The sequence below is a fragment of the Capsicum annuum genome, chromosome 1, assembly GCF_002878395.1.
Source record: "Capsicum annuum cultivar UCD-10X-F1 chromosome 1, UCD10Xv1.1, whole genome shotgun sequence".
Taxonomy (NCBI): Eukaryota; Viridiplantae; Streptophyta; class Magnoliopsida; order Solanales; family Solanaceae; genus Capsicum; species Capsicum annuum.
The window spans coordinates 171,787,410-171,800,938 of NC_061111.1; the positions used below are offsets into that span (position 1 = coordinate 171,787,410).

Here is a 13,529-nt window from a genome sequence, read left to right on the forward strand (position 1 = left end):
GATGAGCTTGATGATTCTGGTTTTTTCATGAGCTGTTGTTTTTGTTGTACTTATTCTATCATTTATTATTTCTAAATCTTCTTCTATATCTATGTTTTTGTAACTATATTCATTATTATCAATTGTTTTTACAAATTGTTCGAAAGGACTTTCTATTTGTATTTTATTAATTTTATTTTTTTCGTTATTTTATGTTTTGTTGTTAATACATATAGATTTTTACATCTTGCTGTAAATATTTTACTTCCTGGGGTTAGTTCTATTCCTGATATTTTTCAATATAATACTAGTGATTTATCTATATTTTTATCTGTTATTGATACTGAATAATTCACACTTATTATAAATTAAAATTTCTGATATATTAAATTTCCTTTTATGGCTGTTATTATACTTTTTTTCTATAGGTTTTATAGATCTATCATCTGCTAAATATAATTTTATTGGTGTATCTATTCCTTCTCTAAAACATGCTTTTATTAATATCTCTATTCCTCCAAGGTGTACATATTTTATTGGGTCTTTATTTTTTTATATTGTTTATTTCTTTATTAATTATTCGTTTTGTTACTAGTGGTATACTGACTCTTCCTTTTGCATATCTACAGCCTATTACATGTTCTTTTTGGCTTACTACGTAGTATTCTTCCTTTCTTCTACTAAATATATTTTTTATTGTTGGTATTTTAAATGTTTTTTCTACACTTAAGTCTAACTCTTTTCCTTTTATTTCGCCAAATATATTACTGCCAAATATTATTTTTTGATCTGTTCCTTCTTCATTTAAATATTTTTTCTTTGTTATTATTTTTATATCTTTTTCAGTTATTTGGTTCATTTTTATATCTTCTTCAGTCATTTGATTTATCTAATTCACTATCTATTTCATTATCTGTTTCAATCTCCGAAATTTCATATATACTATCTTCACTTTCTAATTCATAATCTATATAATCTATCTGCATATATTTTGTATTTTCTATTTTTATTTATGATATTTGTTTCTTTTTGGGTTTTTTTTTGGTAATTTACAATCTCTAGCTAAATGTCCTAGTTTTCCACAATTATAACAAGTACATTCTTTTATAGATTTTTTTTTCTATATGGTCTTTTATATTTATAATTTTTTACATAATATCTTTTTCTTGGTTTCTTATATTTATATTTTAATTTTTTGTATTTCTTATATTTCTTATGTCTTTTTTTTTTTATAATATCTTTCTTCACATCCAAATTGAGGTGCTATTTTATCTTTGCAACTTGCTAAATTTCTTATTTATGTTTTTTCCATTTTTATTTCTTCTCTATATTTTTCACATAGATTTCTATGTCATTGTTGTAAAAATTTTATTCTTCCTCCTACGGTATCTACTATTTTTGCTTCATCTCAACTCTTTACTATTTTTGAACTAAATAGTTCAGTTAATTTACTAAAATATAATTTTCTTATTTCTTTACTTTCTTCTATATTATATGTTCCTTTATAATAATATTCTTTAAATGCGCATGTATACTTATCTATATAACACATATTACATATTGCTAATTTTAACATTAAATTCCTATTCGTTTCTTTTTCTTTATTTTGTTCTGCTTCTTCTGTTGTCATACTGTTAAATTCATCACTTATAGCTATTTCATATTTTTTTAATATTTCTGTTGGTGATATCTTAGTAGTTGTTGATGTTCCTTCTGTTTTTGTATCAGATCTTAATATTTTTTACTTGCTTCGGCTAGGTTTAAAAATTATAATTTTACTGTTCCTATTAGTGTCTTTTCTATATATTCTGGTGTATTTGTTGTGTCTATTTTATTATCTAATAATTATTTTGACATGTATCCTACCCATAGTTGTATTATTTTATTTGCGTCTATTACACAGTCTAAATCTAAAAAGTTATAATTAGTTATTTGTTTTGGTGTCCATTTATTATATTCATCATTTGGATTATATCTTTTAACCTTATTATAGGTTGGTTTTGATGTACTGGGCATTATATTTTTATCTAGAGTATTTACTTCTGTATTTATTAGTTCTAGATTTTATTTATTAATTACTTCTTGTTTTTCATTAATTTCTAATTTTTCTATGTTTTCTAGAATTTCTGTATACGTTTCACTATCTTTCGAGTCATAATTATCTGTTTCTTCAGCATCTATAGTATATTTCTAATTCACTAGTTTCTAATTCTTTATTTTCTCCTTCTAATTTTTCTTTAAATTGATTTATCTCAATTAATAATTTTTGTTCTTTATCCTTTTCTTCTTTTTTTTTCTGTCTTTTTTCATACAAATCTTTTAGTATTTGTAGTTCTTTTTCTAATTCAGCAATCCTACTATTTTTAGTTTTTTTTATTTTTCGTATTTCTTCTGTAGTTTGTTGTTTTATTTTATCTATTTCCTTTTTTTCTGTCTATTTCTTCATTTTCTCTTTCTATTCTTACCATAGCCGCTAACTTATCTTCTAATTTTAATTCTTCTTTTTCTAAGATTAAATATAAATGTTCACCTATTTTCTTGTATCTTCTTCCTAAATTAGAGAATACTATTTTTATTTTTAATCCTTTGTGATTTTCATATGTGTTTTCGTCTATAATAAATTCTTCTTTGTTCATTTTATTTAAATGTATATAGTTTGTGTTGATATATATATTCTAGACTATCTGTTGTTGATTCTAAATTTGATATTTCTTCCTTTTGTGCATTTATTGAGTTTTTACTAACTCCGATAATTATGTTATACTGTAGTTTTTTTTATCCTTATTTTTAATTCTTTACGTTTTTCAGATATTATTTTTTTATCCTTATTTTTGTAATTTTTGTACGTTATTCATCTAAACAATATTTATAATATTTTGGTGGATATCTAAATTTGATTTTATCATAATTAGGTAGTATGTGTCTCATTCTTCCAGATTTTCAATAAATTATTAATTTTGCTTCAATACTAGATATTAAAGTAATTAGGTAGGCTAATCTATGGGGATCTTCTTTTGTTTTATTTAGACTTTTATATTCTGAATAATTACTAGTTAAAGCTTCTTTAATTTTTCTAAATGCTTCTCTATTTTTAAATGATCTTCTCATAATTAATCAATCAAATAAATAAATTAATCAAATAAATCCAAATATATACTATTTCCGATAACTTTAAACTGCATAGGCTCTGATACCAATTGAATAGAATAGTAATTTTGAGAATATTAAATTTAAATAAAACAAAACTGTGAAAATAAACTTGAATGAATTCTAAATTATTAAGTTGGGAATCTTGATTATATCCCGATGGACCATAAGTGATATCATATTTTTCTTATCTTCAATTTTGTTATTAAAACATTAAATTTATGAATTGGAAGAGTTTGTAGTATAAGAGCCAAATAAAAAAAAGTATATAACATTTATTTAGTTTGAAAATCTAGTCATAATTAATTAATATAAATTATGTTTTTTTTAAAAATTACTTAATCATTTCTTAGTATTTAGAATATTATATATCTTTTTTAATTATTTGAACTTGTTCAATTTTTGTACAATTAATTACTCCTATGTAAATTTAAGAAACCTAAAGGAATAATCTAAAAAAATTAACTTTAAGAATTTTTTTTAAAAAAAGAATCACATGAAACTCTCAAATTGTTTGAATTCAAAATTTAAATTTTTTTACCCAAATAAAAAAATTAAAAATAAATAATATCAAAGGTAAAACCAACTAAACATACTCATTTGTGGAGAAATATGTTTTTGATTCTGACAAATAGATAGGATTAGACAATGCATAATCTATTATATTAGACTAGATGGGCAAGGCCCGTGCTTGCATTTTAATAGTAATGTAATGACATTGATTTTCTATTATGTATCTCCACTGATAAGGAGATTGCACTTTTTGCGTTTGCAGATTTTGTCTGCTTTCCATTAACTGATGAATCATTCATCTGTTCACCAAATATATCAATAAGACTAACTGTGCCATAAGAAGTAAGAAAAATAATTTTGAGACGACAAAGGCTGAATCTTTTTCCATGAGTCTTCTGCAAAAATGGAAACTTAGTATGATGTCTTTGAGGATGGGTCTCTGACAATCCCGTCAAAACTCTGAAACACAGGACAGAATCAAAGCTTTATCACCATAAAAAATACAGAAAAGAGGCCAATAAGAGATGGTACTGCAGGATTTGATGAAGTTCACAGTGCAATTACCTTAAAATTAGGATCAAAATGAACTTCCCTCCCAGTGCATAGAACTTAAAACTCATCGTGAAAACACAAAAGATCAATAGTGCTTGAAGTCGTTATGTGACCTGCCTCATGAATTTGGTCTGACGAACAATAAATCGACTCAGTCATACACTTTAAAATCAGCTCCTCCGACAGGACAATATTGACGTAGCCAATTCTTTCTCCCAGTGCAAGAAGTTCCTGACCAAGTCAAAGTATAAAGCTGAGCAGATGGCTGTAAGTTGAAAACATAGAGTGGGACAAAGGTGCAAGTTGAGTTTCAGCGTTTACCTCATAGCCCATGTCGTCAATTTCGAGTCTCATGTCCCTATGCTGGTCAAACATACTTCTGGATCTGTAATAAGTAGACGTGATCTAGAATAATAACACCCTAAAAGAACCCCCAAAGTTTCACATTCAATATGTCTTGCAGGTGATACGTTAAGAGATGGTAGAAATGATGATCTAAAATATCATATTAAAACCAAGTTACCATCTGTATATATTTGTATTTCCTACTATGCCAGATTGAAATACGCAAAACAACAACATACACTGCGTAATCCCACAAGTGGTTTATGGGGAGGGTAGGTGTACGCATTGAATTGACTAAACAAAATTCTTGATCAAAACTCTGGATACAGGGGGAACTACCAAATAAAGCTGAAACAGGTGTACCTTTGGGTCACATGCAACAATATATTGACAAAGCAATCCTTTATCTTTAACCATTGCATCCCTTAGAAAATTAGCAAGCCTTTTAGCTGTGGTTACTGCACATTCTGGGAAAATAAAACTTCCATCGAAGAGAAGCAAGTGAAAGGATTTCATCACATGCTTACACTATTAACTTATGTTGAAAAAGAATGGTTAAGATGATAGTTTTTCTTTGGTTTCGTCTCATTACTACAATTGAAAACTCTATAAAGTGCAGACTGTTGCAACATAGACAAAATTCAGAGATATGTCATCTAATGCTATTAAAACACCAGTACACATCCACATAACGATAATAGAAGTTGAACAAACCTCTTTTAATAAGTCACTGTCCTCTGGTCTAGGCTTCTTTTCATATCTCCGTGGTGTAAATGGAAAGCAGTGAGATATTGCACAAAATTGAACTCTGAGATAAAATGATCGGTTGATAGAACAAAAACTCTCTCTAATTGAGGCTAAGAAAAGATGAAATTAGTCTATAAACTGATCCATCTTCAACAAAAGGCTCTACTCACGATTTGATCATAGAGGAAGGAATTTCTCATATTGATCCCCCAAGTCAATCCTGTATAGTCTATCCACCCTTTTCTCTAAGTAGCTAAGAGCTTCTGGGAATTGAAAAACGCAGGAGTCGACTTGTTTTGAGTTAATGGGGCTTTGAGGGACGTCTTCTATTTTCCTGAAACATTAGTAGCGTAAGTTCCATGCCAAAACCTGCTTCTAGCTCCAGGTTTCTATCAAGCAAACCCGTTTCATATTGAGAATGAAAATAGTCCATACAGAATGTTGTTCAGTTAGATTTTCTCTTTAGCTAAGTCATTAAGTAAAGCTCCCTCCACTAAAAAAGATTTATAAAAAGAAGATGATAGTTAATGTGACATTGAAATTTTAGCTAACTGAAAATGTAGTGTCTGCATCAAGCCCAGGAACAGCAATTCACCCCAAGTACTTTCACCGTCCAGTGTTATCGAAAGCAAAAATCTCTAAGGTCCTTGGAGGCTTTAAGCACAAAACGCAAATAAAGTGCGGGTTTTAATGAAAAAGGTGCAAAGGGAAAAAAGTACAAATATATGTGTAGTTCAAGACTGATGATTGAAAAAGAATTGCAATAAAATGAAATATCAATTGTTTAGAGCCTCATTGTCGAGGGAAAGAATGCATTTGAACCTTAATAACGACACTAAAGGTGCATATTAAGTAAGCATAGATTCTTCACAACATCGATTTATAGTAATTAGGACCTCCTAAAACGATCTACTAAATTATCGCCGTAGGAGGTGACTTCAGTTCAAAACTAAATATACTTTACGCATAAAATCTCTATTCATTCCAATTAAATAAACTACTGACTTGCTTTTAAAATTGATACAAATCCTTAATTTGAGGGAGATAGAAATGATGAATGATAATGCTGCATAGTCGAAAATTGATCTTAGGAAATATTTTTTAATTTGCAGGTATGATTCGGCTCTAAAATTGAAAAGTTCAAAAGTGCATTGACTATGACTCGAGTGCTGTGATAAAAAGTGGATTTCCGAATCATACGTGTTTTGTGGGAATAGAAGCTTCTCCCTCAACTTCTCAGGTTAGCTTCATGTTCCCTATGGATTAGATGTGATCTAAGGCCAAGTTAAAGGGTCAACAACTCAAAAGCATTGTGGTCTGCAAAATCTTCAAACTGAGAATGAAGTTACAAACTTCAGGTTCAGGTGTCACATGGGAAAAAAAATAAAGAACTAATCATTGATATAATATTGGATAAGTTTCAAAATATTGACCTGTATGAGACTTTTTTCACCATAATTTTGCTTCAGAGCACACATGGATTCATGAAGTCAAAATATTCCTGAAAGGAGGGGAAAATGTAGCAAAAACCGTTTTAGTAAAATTTCAGACTTCCACATGGTAATCTACAAAGGCGAACAGGCTAAAATTCACCTGCCCAGTTGCTTTCTTTTGTCTAAGATCAATGGAGACTCATGGTTTGATAACTTCACTGTTTGTCCCTACGTTCTTGGTTATAGGCAAGCACTGCTTATGCAAGTAAATTGATTACTGAAAATGTTGTCATAGTTAAGAATATGGCACAGAATCAAGGATATGATAATTCACAAATTTGATTACCGCTGAAGGTCTGACTCCTCCAAGGTGCAGTATATAGAGCCAATTTCCCCACAGGTATGCACATTCTCTGTGACGTTAAAATGAATGCCAGTTGAGTAATACATATTGGGAAAGAGGAAAGGGACTTTTATATCAATTGAGGGCATCATCACCTGGCAACCAAGGTCCCCAGGTCCCAGAATTCTTTCTCCATCAGTCACGATGATGACCTGATTGATCCCCGTAGCAGTTCTTTCAGCAATTCCAACGGAAGGTGGTCTCTTATTTTTTTCATGGAAGATTTACCAGGCAACTTGATTCCACCTTCGTAGAGTTTCATCATATCCTCAAATGAGTCGAACTCAAAGGGAATTTTATGAAAAAGAGCCAAAAAAAACCGGGACAAGGAACTGATATATTGATTTCAATCCAGTTGCTGCAAAATCAAACATCTTTAGTGGGCTGAACCTCTCATCTCTAGGCATATAAATATCCAAGGTTTTCCGTAATGGTAGCCAGCTTTCGTTCTTAAGATCTGCAAGAAAAGATAAAAGTAAACACATTCTTGTAATGATTTTCCTAAGTAAAAACTCTATGCTGCTATCAATGATAAAAATTGGACAGATGATTGAACTTTGACATCATCTAACCAATTTTTGTAGGTGGTCGGTCTGTTCTTCCTCGATGAGGATAAGGATAGTTAGTTGATCCTCCTAGAATCTTACGAATGTGTGTTTCACCCTTCCAAGATCACCTAAATCATTATAGACATCGTAGGACCTGTCCCATTTCTCACTGTAAAACTTAAAGTTGCGCCCAAGGTCAAAACAGTCTTTCCCCATGATTTTAATTCGTCCAGATATGGGATTTCACCCCTAAAAACGTTTAAACCTTTCATTATTCACTTTTCTCCAAAATTAAAAGATAATTCTCTCTCAAGAAAATAAACCCTAGCTCTCAAGAATTAAGGTCAATCCCAAGAATTTCTCCAAGAACTCCAAGAAACTCTCAAATTAAGGTATGTTAGATGTTCATCCATGGATCCTTATCTTCCATGAAGCCCAAGAATCCTTTTTCAAAATACAATATTTATGATTTATGATTTCCATATTTGAATTAGATTGAATTCAAGTTCATGATGTTGTTTGAGTTTTAATCCATGATTTAGATTACAAGTTCCAAGAATTGATTCTAGTATGTGTTGAATTACATGATATTTATGATAAACCCTTTAATTTACAAGTTGATTGTTGTAACCATGTTAACCCTAAGTATTTATGATTTAATGAACCAAGTATACTTCTTATGTGTTTGATAAATTGTCTATGAGAATGAAATAATGCCATTATAGCATGCTAACATGTATTCCCCATCCATGTACAAGTTAATGCATTACAAGTGTTTGATGAAATGTCTCTATGAATGAATTATGACCAAGTGAACATTGTTATGTTATTCAAGATGATGCCTTGCTTTACTTTTCATGCTATCGAGTCCTGGGGGTATTTAATACCCGATAATTTAGTTGTTTACCTAGAGCCAGTGTCAATGACAGGATAGTATCATTCATGTCACAGTCAGTAGTACTCTCAATTAGTTACAGAACTCAGTAGAACTCAGTCAGTTACAGAACTGAGGAAAAGTCGGTAAACTCTGTATCGGTCCAGTCCAGTTTAGTATGATCAGATCAATTTCTTTCAGTTGGAAGTAGGATTCAGCACCGAGCAAGCCAAGGGATGGGGTCTTACCCGTTAGTTAGGACTGGGTCCCTAGAAGCAATCCCTAAGTTCCAGAACTACATAGCCAGCGTAGGTTATGAGATGTCACCCGTGAGATAGGACTGACATACTCAGGAATCACCCGCTAGTTTAGGACTGATCTCAGGGGTCACCCGCTAGTTAGGACTGACTCCACAATAGTTGTCTTTACCCGTGGCACGGTACTGACACCTTTCCAATTGGGGTTACAGATTGGACCCCAACTCAGTTATCTTATCTTATTTGGGGCATATCGATTAGATGATTACCTCCCACAGTTTCAGTTTTAGTCTTCAGTTTAGAACTCAATTCAGCTCTACAGAATCAGGATTGTCAGACACAGTCAATCAGTATCAGTAATTCAGTTATTAGTAACTTCAGATATCAGTTACTCAGTTATCAGAACTCAGTACTTAGCTTCAGAAAAGTCCAAATACAATATATATCTGTGTATGTCCACAATGTTGCATACTCAGTGATTAGTAGTACCAGTTATTCACGTACTCTCATGTTCAGTTACCCTATATCATTTAGTCAGTTATTGTTCATGCATATGAACCCTTTCATTCAGCCTTACCTCATCTAGCATACTAGTAGTACATTCCCACGTACTGATGCATACTTTTCTGCGCTATGATGTTTCATATCATAGGTTCAGACACTCAGATTCCTGACAGCGTTTAGCCAGATTCAGCTAGTAGTAGCAGATCCAGTAGTGAGTCCTCATCTATCGAGGATATTCTATTATTTCATATTTTAGTAGATGTAGAAGTGTAGTAGATGGAGTTAGTTGGGGGATTGTCCCATCAACTCCGCTTTCAGATAGATTCAGTTAGAGGCTTTCAGACTAGATTTTCAGACAGTATTCAGTTTTACAGATGTTATATTTTATCAGTATTTTAGATATTTTGAACCTTATGGCATTTCAGCCCATTTTTTTGCATTAATTACAGTATTATTATTCAGTGCTCATAGCAGATATCATTCATGGGTTAGCTTGTGGTCCTTCGGGGTCATAAGCACCGTGTGACGACTAGGGGGTAGTACCGGGTCGTTACACTCACGCTTCCCAGTTCTATTTCCTCTCAGATTTTGCAGTTCCTCTTCTCTATAATACTACCTTGAGCCGGGGGTCTTTCGGAAACAGCCTTTCTACTTCATCAGAGGTAGAGGTATGGACTGCGTACATCTTACCCCCCCAGACCCCACTAAGTGGGAATACACTGGGTTTGTTGTTGTTGTTGTTGTCTTCTCTATAATACTATAAGGTGTTGGTGTTTCGTTTGGAAGGTAAGTCTACAGCATGAAATAAAAGGTTCTTACTCAACAGAGAACTAAATTTACATTAAAGTTAATAGGTTAATATGCCACCAACAGATGTTAGCAAAAAGAATGGAACAAAACAACACATATTTGACATATATCTTTCTTTGATGAGGACTTGAAAAGTCAATTTATATAATAATAAATTACAGAAGTCTTCCACATTATCAATAAGAAGATTGTAGAACAACCTTTCATTTTGTTCCTGCAAATTACAACCGCACCTAATTGAGGGAAAAGCAAGCGTAAATGCATGGAAGTAAATTAGGGAATGCACCCCAGCTAACAGTGATAAAGTCAGAATCAAGGTATTGCATTCAACTTTCAAATGAAAAATCAGAACCAAACGCATGTTTCCAAGGATATCTCTAATTCCATCATGACGACATATTTGTGTAGAGGGACATCAAAGCCTTGGCCTCATGAACACGAACCTGGCAACAATCTCCTAGATGTTGTCAAGGTGTGTTGAGATCCCCACAGTTGATTTCCATCTAAAACCTCTATTTGTATAATATATGAACTTTCCTTTGGTTCAAACTTGAATTTAGGTCGTCAAGCCATCCATCTTAATTTGAATATCCCAAAATAGAAAAGTGGACTAGTAAAGATTGTACCTTGCATCTTTAGCATGTGGAAGCAACAACCAATACGGTGAACCAACTGAGGAAGAGTTAGTCTCTAGTGTTTTCCCTGTTATAGCACAAAGGAAAACAACAACTAAGTACTCCATGTAAAATTACTCAGGCATAACATCAAATATCAATGATGCACAATCCACTTCTAAATTTGTCATTTTTGATAGCTTAAATTTTACCACAAGATAATTTAACTATGCATTAATTCGATAATAACAAAGACAAAATTAATCAGCGAGATATACTGCACGTGTAGATCAGCTAAAATTATTAACATGTACTTGAAATTGTAGGAAGAAATTCTATTCAAAACAATTAAAAAGTACTAACAAATATAAAATACACTAAATTTAGTACCGATAATAATAAAGCAAGATCAAAAGAAATCCAACCAATTTGAATATGAAGTAAAGGAATCATGGACGTCCGTATTTTTCACAAGGAATTTAAATATAGAACCTCTTCATGGAGATGTAGTGCCCCTTTTCGTGACAAATAATGGAGAATTTATTTTGATAATAAAAAACAATCGTGCCAAAAATGTTCTTCTATTCGATCCGAAGAATACGCAAGACATTCAACTCACTCACGGGAGGAAAGAACACATATCGTTCAACATTTTGTATATGAAAAGCTTGATTTCGCCATAGGAGTTACTACGGAAGATCTAGGTGAAATGGCTAAAGAAGCAAAACAGAGATCAGTTCATAAGCTGAGAAGGTAATTTTCAGCTTGTTTTGGATCCTGGGGTTTGCAAATAGTAAATAGAGAAGATTGAAAATGAGAAGTGATAGAGCAAAAGCGGTACATGGACGGAAGCAGACAGAGACACGTGTTCATTTACTAATAAAAAAAACCAACTTTCCTGTACAATTTATATTGCCTTTAGTACAATTTGAAAGTATTGTGTTCGTCCTTTAATTTGTTCACTTACAGATAAGCGAATAATGCATAATTTATCTTTTCCATGAAAGTGATCTTAGGAACCAAAAAATTGAACAAAATTTAAAACTCAACTCACATTTAGAATTTAGAAGTCAAGTGTATGCTTCATAGGTATTGGGTTTGAATTAGGGAGAGATAAAATGTTGGTGAGGAGAGTAAAAATAGGAATTTGGGGATGAGGGAATTACATAAAAAAATATTATTATTTCAATTTAAATGCTACGTATTTTTTGTGTTATTCGTTATTTTGTCATAATAATTAGTGTAAAAATTATGTTTGATTTATACACCTTTATTTATTGATTGATTGGTTGTGAGTGGGGTCTTTAATACAAATACTTTAAATAATATTGGAACATTTAATAGATACTAGTCTTAATTGAAATATCAAACGAAAAATTGAATCCAAATTTAAAGGCTGATACATGTAGTTGGCCTTTTGTTCCTTATTCTAAATTATGTTCAATGCAACTCAATTGCTACTACAGCTTTTTTATACTCATTCTTCTTCTTTTTTTGTTTCCTTCAAATTACATTCAATTGTACTTGACTCAAAATCAGTCAAATTAACAGGAAAAATTATAAGTCATGATATTAACACATACTAATGTATAAATTCTGCAAATATAAACCCTTGCAGAAATGTAAAATAAAATGACGTATAATAAATCTTTGTGGTCAGATTCTTCCAAGTCATTGTGCATAGTGAAAGTTTTAATTCACCACACTATTGCCTTAATATATAAAGTTACGATAAACCATTTAATATATATGTATACTACCAACTATTGAAAATATATACTTCCCAAATATTTTTTGAGCAGGCACCTGTATTGTTGGGGTAATAAATAATAACGTACCACCATGATACAATAATCAACAAAAAAGGAATAATAAGAACACAAAAAATTTTATATGAAAAATCCTTCTGAATAAGGGAAGGCCTGAGGAGCAAAATAATTGACTATAATGAGGAATTTACACTTTGTAGGTTCGAATAACTACTCCAAGAACCACTGTACAATCAAGCAAAATAACCCTCTTTTGATTTTTTTCACCTCACCATAATACCGCTAACACTCTTTATTTTTTTCACAAATTATTACCTCACACCGTTTGTGAGATACTCTCCCTAACTATTACTGAGTTGTTGTATTTTTGTTGGTGTGTTGAATGAGGAGTGGAGGCCTTCCCTTTATAGTAAAAGTTGTCATACCATCAATCAATAGATATTGAGGAGCATTGCAAGTTGCAAATTTGCAATTCTGTCGCCTAAAATGAGCAAGTTGTCATTTATTTCTACGGCCAATAGAATTTCATATTTTTCTTTCTATTTTTGCTTTGCACATGTGTGTCGACCCCTCATTCTCCCTCTTCATACCCATTCATTGGAAAGAGAGATAACACCAAGCTTCTAGTTTGAGTGAATGTCAACAAGTTCTTTGCGTAATTAGAATTTGTCCCTTAGTACCACCTTGGATAATATATTTGCGGGATTCTCACCGGTATGGATTTTCTTGATCTACATAGATTCGTCTTTTATTTTTTCTCAAATTCAGTGATATCTTATGTGTTTCCGTCTTGCATGATACGTGGAGTTTTTGCTCAAGTCTATTGCACTTTGATTGTCACAATAGACGATATACTCTTTTTAATGCAAACCAAGCTCTTGAAGGAACTGTTTCAATCATACCATCTCGTTACCAGTTTCAATAGTTGCAATATACTTTGCTTCAGTTATAGATATTGCAACATACTTCTGCAATCTAGACTGCCATGATATAGTTCCCCTGAAAAGACTAACAAATATCCTGTAGTGAATTTT

General features: G+C 31.6%; 1 long non-coding RNA gene across 13 annotated transcripts; it reads right to left on the reverse strand.

The window, feature by feature from the left end:
* Window positions 1-3,764: 3,764 nt before the first annotated feature.
* On the reverse strand, window positions 3,765-11,687 carry LOC107841392. 13 transcript variants are annotated; one of them, XR_007046766.1, is made up of 10 exons: window positions 11,219-11,574; window positions 10,739-10,814; window positions 7,215-7,576; window positions 7,063-7,129; window positions 6,877-6,969; window positions 6,717-6,784; window positions 5,251-5,617; window positions 4,513-4,576; window positions 4,204-4,422; window positions 3,765-4,098 (listed from the first exon to the last, which is right to left on the reverse strand). It is a non-coding gene; the product is annotated as an uncharacterized LOC107841392 (long non-coding RNA). The 13 variants fall into 13 exon arrangements; XR_001665397.2 differs by having other exon boundaries at window positions 4,513-5,617; window positions 11,219-11,687; XR_001665403.2 differs by having other exon boundaries at window positions 5,251-6,784; window positions 11,219-11,579.
* Window positions 11,688-13,529: the final 1,842 nt, after the last annotated feature.